This window comes from Malurus melanocephalus, unplaced genomic scaffold (genome assembly GCF_030028575.1).
Source record: "Malurus melanocephalus ecotype Western Australia unplaced genomic scaffold, MMel_1.1 scaffold_8, whole genome shotgun sequence".
Lineage (NCBI taxonomy): Eukaryota > Metazoa > Chordata > Aves > Passeriformes > Maluridae > Malurus > Malurus melanocephalus.
In genome coordinates, this window is record NW_026623240.1 from 2,974,531 (window position 1) to 2,983,308 (window position 8,778).

Below are 8,778 nucleotides of genomic sequence, written 5' to 3' on the forward strand. Positions count from 1 at the left end.
CCTGCCAAAGCTAATCRATATTGCTGGTGCCAGACATCTGAACCCACAAACATATGAGATTGCTTCTCCCACACTTTTCTAGTTGATCATGTTTCTTCCAGCTCTTTCCTTTCAAAGAGAGGAAGAAAATGCTCTCTCAGTGTCCTAGTGAGCTGTGCAGTTCATAGACCCAGCACCATCAGCYCTCTCTGCTTGCTTCAYTGCTGCAGTRGCTGTGGCTTWAATGTGGACTGAGCAGCCACAATTCTAGCAAAATGCCTGAGATTTTGGAGACTATTTTCAATTTCTTGATATGTGTCTGAGGCCAGGATGGAAGCCAAAGAGGAAGACTGGAAGGGCGCACAGGAAATGGAGGAGGTACTGGCAGTAGGGCAGATAAGCAGTTGCCCACCCACCACTTTAGACACCCCAAGGTACCTGAGACCGCACAGAGATGCCAGACACAGTGCAGAGCCTCGGGAGACCGGTCCATGCAGAAGCAGCAGTGGGAGTGCAGAGGGGCACGTAACGATGTACTGGAGATGTGTATAGAGAACAAGAAATGGTGAATTCAGAGATCCATCAGGAAGGAAAAGAAAAAAGCATGAACAAGTGCTGTGATTCTGTAGATTCTCTGTTTTCTCTGTTTGCAATCTCTCTGTACTGTCAAAGTGACAGATGAAAACTGGGTGCTACTCTGTGCTATCAAAAGCACGTTTGCTGCGACTGAACAGAGCAGCATTACCCCCTCTGGYGCTGTGTGAGGCATCTCAGACAGCACTCACCTGCTCAGCCAGAGCATTCCATGATGAAGTGATGTCTACCTATGTCTTTTTACTGATGGGGAGTACTGTTTTGCTAATCTCTGCTGCTGGCCAGGTCTCTGCAAGCACATTTTTCTGCCTGTGCTATTACCAACCCCAGCTATGTCTGTCTGTCTCCCARTGACAGCTGGTGGTCCCCTCCGTACTTCTGACATCTTCCTTGGGGTCACACAAGGCTCCAGCCTCAGTGTCTCCTGATGCTTTTTGTAAAGGGAACAGCACAGGTGACCTCCTCTGGACACACATGACCAAGAGCCCCCTTCACCTTTCCCCAGCATTGCTGCCTGTTTCTCTAGCACCCAGCCTGGGGAAATGAACTGTCCCCCCAGTTCCCATCAGCTTGTCAGCTGTGTATAGGCAGGTGTGAAAGGGACCATGAGCAAGGATGGGGCAGGAAGGTGCCCATCACACACAGGGCAGGCTGGAATTTTTGAGCACAGTCTGCCCTCAGCACAGGATGGGGTAGCAGGAATCACCTCCCTGCCARAAATGTGGGTGGCAGAAAGAAGGCRGCTTGCAGGTTAAGGCACAGAGGGACTGGTGGCAGCATGGCTACATGAAAGGACTTTGCTGTGAGCATCACAAGAGATCTGGCCTCAGGGGTCTGCTTTAAACCAGCTGACTCTAATGTCTATTGAATCCAGATAATAGTAACCAGCTCTCACTTGCTCTTTATACCCATAAACACAAGCTGGACAGAAATCTCTCTAGTCACTCCAGTGCAAGGGCATCCACAWGGGGGTTTGCATCAGCAGAGTTCTGATGGTGTGCTGCAGCATGTGCCTTCCTGTTATTCACACTCCTTGTCTCAAGGCCTTGCTGGRCATCATGAACACACACTCTCCAGAGGAGGAAGATGTTTCCTTTGTAAACTCTATTCAGATCTGCCCACACTGTTGCTAGAAATCCATTTATCTCCCCATATTAATGGCTTCATTTCAACCTACTTCCTTTTCTGCAGCAAAGAAAATCAATGAAAGACACCCATTTTATATGATTACCTGTAAAAATGACATGTAGTTACTGGATKACCCAGTTCCCACTTACTGAGGCTGTGCACAGCTGTCCACAGACTTAGGGCACAGCTGACTTTAAGGTACTTACCAATCCAATAATTCTATGATTTCCAGAGCAATGTAACTGTCTCTACCTGCCTTGGCCCACGTCAAGGTTTGCCTGCTAGGTTTGAGGTTTGGATCTGCTTCTGTGTATTGTCCAGCTGAGAAACTTTCTGCTTGCTCAACTGAATTACTTTTCCAGTGCTTTGGAAAGCCTCAGCTGTTGTTCAGCTTGACCTCAAAGTTGCTTTCTCAGACAATGCCATCCTTTTTTTCCTTCTAGAAATCTTTGGTGTTGTATGAACAATCTCCAATTTCTTCTCGGCCTCTAATTTGAATTTCTATTCAGGTTTTTTTGTTTTGTTGGGTTTGCTTTTTTTTTTTTTTTTTTTTTTTTTTTTTTTTTTTTTTTTTCCTGGCTGCTCAATTAGACTCCTTTACATTTTCAAACTCCCCACTTTCCCCAGCTTCACCTCTTTCAATTCTTCTATTGACTGTTGTGTGATAAAAGCCAGCTTCTAGAGAAGTCTGTTCCTCATGCCTCTCCTCTCTGAATTTCCCATTAGTAATTACTCAGTCTGCCGGTCAGGTTTGTGGGTAGGTTTTTGTTGGTTTTTTTTTTTTACCTACAGGATGTTTCTGTGTCTTTCTTACTTCTCTCTGGTTTTAATGYGATAGCACACACAGGCTGCACTGTGAACAAGTGAAATTGCGTGTTCAAACTTCCATGGAAACCACTGACAGGCTCTGTATTTTATGATTTTAAGGTATTCATAATTCAACAGGAAGCTTTCAAAGTGCATACGTATGTACATACATTCTCCTTTTTCTTTGATTTAACATTTTGCCTGCTTTTCAGAGGAARTAGCTGCTCATCACACACCTGAACCTTTTTTAAGAACTGGAAACCTGAAATTATTTGCATGCTTTCTTTTTTCTCTACTTGCCTGTTTTTCAAGTTACATTCCAAGAAGTCTGATTTCGATTCCTTTTTCTTCTCTTTAAAGGCTCAAGGATATCTCTCCTGCTCCTGCTGTGCTATCTGTATCCCCCTGTGGATGACTGGAATCCAAGTATCCCTCTCTCTGGCTAGTCCAAAGTCACTGTAAGATGGGCCTGACCTCTGCTCTGTAATCACTTTCAAAGCATTTGACCCATTTTTATAGCTGTAGATGTCTGCACAGTGCTGGCAATGCTGGCAACCCCTTTGCTGTGCCATGAGCAACGAGTACAAGGGGTRAATGGGAAGGTGAGGATGGTGATAGATGTCTGAAAACCTCTGTAGCTTCCTGTGTTCTGGTTCCCAGTGTGAGAAAGAGCRTCTGGTATTTTCTGGGATTGCCCAGGATGCTTGGATCAATTGAAGAGCCTGTGGCTGAGCCCCAGCTGCCTCTGAGGTTGCCATTGCCCCCAGGMACTTGTCCCAAACCTGCAGGGAGAAGGGAACAGCAGGACCATGTGGACTGTGGGGATGGTGGCCCTACACCCCAGCTCTGGAGGTCAGCTGGTTTCCAGGAGCTGTAATCCTCGTGCCACCATGGCAGGACTTCTGTTTCAGTTTGTCACTCAAGAAGACTTTCCCTGGAAAGAAGTTTCCCCATGCTTAACCCCCAGTGTCTCACCTGTGGCAGTCCAACACAGGTTTGGAGTTCATTGTGCTGGACTTCACCAGCTGAGCTGGGCAAGCACTCAGGACAAGGKATTAGAAAAAAACCAGAAGAGACTTCATTTTTGCAGGCAAGGACACATGCTTATCTCCACAGCAGAACACTGGTCCATCTTTTTTTTTTATTGCCTAAGAAAGAAAAATAAACTCAACGCACCAAGAAAAACTTTGCTGTTGCTATTATAATCAGAAAGATAAAAAGAACAATTCATAGWGGCCTTACAGCACAGGGCTACTGTAAGAATTGCTGATCTAGGACTAATTTCAGCCAAGTTATTTAAGGAGTCTCTTTACCTCATGCTGACAGCATTTTGTACGATGGTTCTGGGCAGTGGAACCACATCCTGATAGCCTGMAGGTATCTGTTTTTTCCATTTTGTCCAAATGCAAACTCTGTTTGAAGAGAGCAGCATTTTTCATGGCTGAAACACTCTCCCCACTATGGACAGAGCTGCAGGACAGGACCATAACCTTAACCTGGCTTCCTGTGTGCTGGCTGTTGTCACTTGGGTGGTGCCTGGCACCCCACTGGGGCATTTTCCCAGTCCATCTCCTGGCTTGAGGGCAGGTTGGGAGACCCAGCTGGTAGAACCTGCTACCAGCAAGAGGCAGGAGGGCTGTGTGAGCACAATTCTCTTAGGAAACTGCCCTAAACATTGAAGTGAGAGAAGCTCAGTCTTATAAAAATAGCTGTGCCTCCTCAGAGCTGCTAGGCAATATTTACGTCACTTGTCTCAAAAACAAAAAAAAAAAAAAAAAAAAAACCTCACCACGCAGGAAGGCAGTGACTCCGCCCCCGGGGGGAAAAAAAAGAAACAAAAGAAAAAAACCACGTAGCGGTTATGGTAACAGTGGCAAAAAAAAAAACAAAAAAAAAAAAAAAAAAAAAAAAAAAAAAACAAAAAAAAAAAGAAGAAGAAAGGCAGTGGGAACGCTCAGCTGCAACACAACATGTGCAATGTCCCCAGCTGACAATGCCCCAGGGCTGGGGTTGGACTCTTAGAAACTGGGGGCCATCACAGATCTTCTGGGGGAAGTGTCTCTGTTTAACCCTGACATCAAGCACTGAATCTGTAATTAGGCAGAGTGCTTTTTTGGAGCTGCCTCTCTATTTGTAGTAAGGCTGCTCAAAGTGTGTAATTACTCAGACTGAGCCATCTCAGAGGTGCCAAGTGAAGGACAGCCATGGCAAAATCCTCACAGCCATATTCCTGCTCCACAGGACAGGCAGCTGGGGAATGCAGGCATCCAGGGTGCAGCCTCAGGTGCTCCCAGGGATTTGGGACATTGCTGGCACCATGGCTGTCCTGCTGGCAGCTCCCAYGGCACCGTGAGCAAGGGCGATGTCCTTTGTCACTGCACTACCGAGCATTTTGCCCGCTGTGTTGTCCTGCCTGTGCCTGCTCTGCAAGGTGCCGTACCACCTTCTGAGTACACCCACAGCCTCCAGAGGAGCAAGGAAAACGCCACTTCACAGCTATTTTTCTTTGACTCCTTTCCATTTTCTTGGATCCTCTCTCTGTTTTCAGACTCACATGTGCTGAAGTAATTTGCAGYCATGTCTAGGTTTTACATTGCCACTAAGTCCATTATTAGTTCATAGATTTCTTCTCCCATGGAGTTCCTGCAGCTGCTGATGTCTTGCCAGTTAATTTCTCATGTATTTCCTTTCAAATCTGAATTGAATTAGTGAGCATACATAATGAGGCACAGTAGGAAGAAAAAAGGCAGATAAAAGCTGACACAGACCAGATGCCTCTTCCAGCCACTGCCACACCAATCGAGAGTGTGGGTAAATGTCAGGTGAATGAGAAAAACGAGATATGGACAAATACTTGCAAGGATTTGATCATCAGCTACTTATATTGGGGTTTTGAAAATTCCCTGCCCTCAGGGCATCAACATTTCTCTGAACTTCCCATGTATTGTGCAGTTCAAGGGATACATTGAGAAGGAACTCATTTACATTAGAAAAATGTTTAATACTGTGGGAACCAATGGTTGAAAGAGTTCAGCAGAAAAGACGGTCCTAAGGCAGCACAGCTCATGAACAACARYAGAAAAGAATAACCAAAAACCCRGACACACAATCAGTGKCCCTTCACCTCCTCAGCAGCATACRCTGCCCATCCCTGGCACTGCTCATTCTCAGGTACGTGCACCTTTATTAGGCTGTGCCTACAGCTCTGCAGCACACACAGAGCACGCCGTGCCCAGGGACATCAACCCTCCCCATCAGCAGCACCACAAGCTCACACTGTATCCTCCATTGCCTGCTCTAGCTTCTTACAGAAAGCCAAAGCCTCACACTGAAGGCAGCCAGCAGCAGGGGCTCAGGAGCTGCAGGGAGTGATGCCAGGAAGGAGCCTGTGAGTGGGAGGTGAGATCCACAGGTGGGGAAGAGAGTGCCCAGCAGCAGGAATATGGAAACACAGTACTCCACAGCAGGATGGGGACCCAGAATTTACCCCACACAGAGAGCACATCTTCATCCTCYATAAAAACACTCAGCAGGCACAAAGGGTCCTGTTGGCACAGACTGCATATGCCATGTAGGGCAGGGAGCTCAGTACCAGCTCCAGGGAGGCACAGCACGGATCCCAAGCCAATGTCCTACATCTGCCAGTTTGGCTGTCTGATTTAACCTGCCCCAACACTGCTGCTCCTGCAGCCCCCTCCAGCCGGCAGCACCATGACCCCAGCACCTTTAGTGCTGTCACTCATTCTTTATAAGCCTGATTGTGAACTATACAGGAAGGAAAATATGTGCACAACTCACAAGCATGATAGAAACACAGCTCTTTAAATCCTTCTCATCCTCTTTCCTGCTTCTAAGRCTCAAGGTTCTGCATGCATCTAAAATATATGCAAGTAAATAAATCATGTATTTTTATCCCAGATGTCATTTTCTCTGAGCTGAGCAGCAAGCACTGGGGTAGGCACAGCTGCCATTCCTGGAGGGGAACCCAGGGCTGCCAAAGCCAGGCAAGTGATGGCAGCCATCCCACTGCCCAACTGCTGCCTCCAAACCAAACCCCTGTCCTGCACTGCCAGGCCATGAGCACCTCTATCTGCACCTCTCAGATACCCTCAACTGCATTCTTACTTTGTTAGGAAGGACTTGGAGAGTAAATATAAAGAGGAACATCGATCCACACTTTCTCTGCATCCTCCTCTTCCCAGCCTTGTTCAAAAGCACTGAAATGGTGAAATGGTTTATAGGTTTCTGTGAGTGTGGATATTCATCCAAAATGTCACCTTCACCAAGCAGTTTCAGGGCTTCCTCATAGAAATTYCCACAGTGAATGGCTCCACTGGCAGCAGTTTAGCTGACTGCAGTGGAAGAGGATTTACACCTTTTAAACACCTCTCCCTTTCTTTACTTCTTTGAATCTTTGTTCAAGTGATGTGAAATTATCTTGGAAGAACTGGGGGTATTGGCTTTTAATGACAAGAAATAAGTAATGAAATATTTGTTCACAGAGTTTTAGCTTGTATGTTTATTTTTCAACTCTCCGAATTTCCAGTCTCCCTTGATGGTCTCCCAGGGTGAGCAGAGCCTACAGTTAAAGGCTTGTTGAAGAAGTGAAAACATAAAATTTTTAACATAAGTGGTTTTATCACTTCTGTTTGCCAAATACTTTATTAAGTGTAAGGAAAATAAGCAAATTAAGCCTCCCACTGGTTTTATTATAAATAGATCAGGCACTTGAAGCCCTCCAGTTGTTTGCAATTTGTTTCCCAAAAGGTAATCTGCCTTTCAATTCTGATCTTCTTCCATATAGAGGAGGAAGGTACAACCCTGTAGTCCTGACTTATAGTTTGGTTTTTAGATCCACCTTCTCCCTTCTCCATGAGTCACTTGTGGTGGCTGAGAGAGATTTCTCCCTCTCTGTGCACGAAGGAGGGGYTGTATGACATGCCTCCAGCAGTTTTTGGAGGAGAAGCCATCCCTCTGGCCAGCCCCTCCTCCTGCAGCCACCTGTGTCCATGATCCTCCTTCATATAATTTCATCCCTGTGCTATTCCTGGCCCCCTCTGAGCTGAGATTCCCATAAACACTATGTCCTGTAGGCTTTCCAGGAGGCTTTTCTTTCCAGCTCAATGGCAGAGGAAAGATGATGTTTTCAATCCCTTTTGACTGCAGGCTCTCTCATAGTCCCCCAGGGACGTAAACAGTAGAGGCTGTTTATTAACAGAAGATTCAAGTGCAAAAAAGCTGCAGAAAGCAAACTGGAGCGAGGCATTCACTGAATGAGCCATGATATTCCTGCCTACAAAACTGGTTTTGCAGAAAATAGAAGACAAAAGCAGGAAAAAGAAAAGTGTCGGTAAGGACTTAAAGGAGTCAGAGAAACACAGTATTTCCTTATTTTTCATGTAAATATGAAAAATTTATGTAATCAGCCTGGGAATACAGCACTTCCATTAAGATGATGTGGTATCAGGCTGCTTTTATGGCACAGTTTTTTGGGTACTCTGATTTGGTGAGAATTTGAGCTACTGCTTATGTACCTTATTCGTGTGAGAATTTCCTGGTACACTTTTTAAAACCAGCAAAACCCTCCCTTTCCCCACTCTTTGGGAAAGAGCCTTGGCCATTCAAGGAGGCAGCAAGGTTGGCATGACCCAGGAGGYTCCCAGCAGGCTCCCACTCTGCACTCCCCTGGCTTTGCTGTAAATGTGCCCAAACCCAGAGGTGGAAGGAGTCAGAAATAAAGYTAGGCAGAGGAAGTTCAAAAATAGACAAGCTTTTCCGGTAAGTCTGAGTTATTTATTTAATTTGTTGTTGTTGGTTTGGTTTAGGAACTCTTTTCCCCCCTGAATGATAGGAAAACAAGGAAAGTGAAAAGCTTTGGGAAACAGGCAAGGGAACAAAAAATCTTTCAGAACAAATTCAAGGAGAAAAGAGAAGGATTTAACAGGACCAATATCAAGGATAAAAACTTCCCTTAGATACCCATCAGATTTTAATTCTGAAGAAAGAACAGAAACCAAGACAGCTGGAAAACTTCCTTCCTCTTCTACCCAGGCTTTCAGCGCTGCCGTTTGCAGCTGGGTCCCTCCCTGGTGCACACCCCAGGGTTGCTGTGACACCCACAGCCAGGCAGGAACACTCTAAAGGCTGGGATCTGGGCTCCCTGCCCCAGAAAARCACCCAGCCCCGTTCCTGGGAACCCGTTCAGCGTTGTGCTCTGCTTTCCCCGACCCCAGTGCTGCCCCCCTGCCCACGGGGAGCAGCCACAGCCCC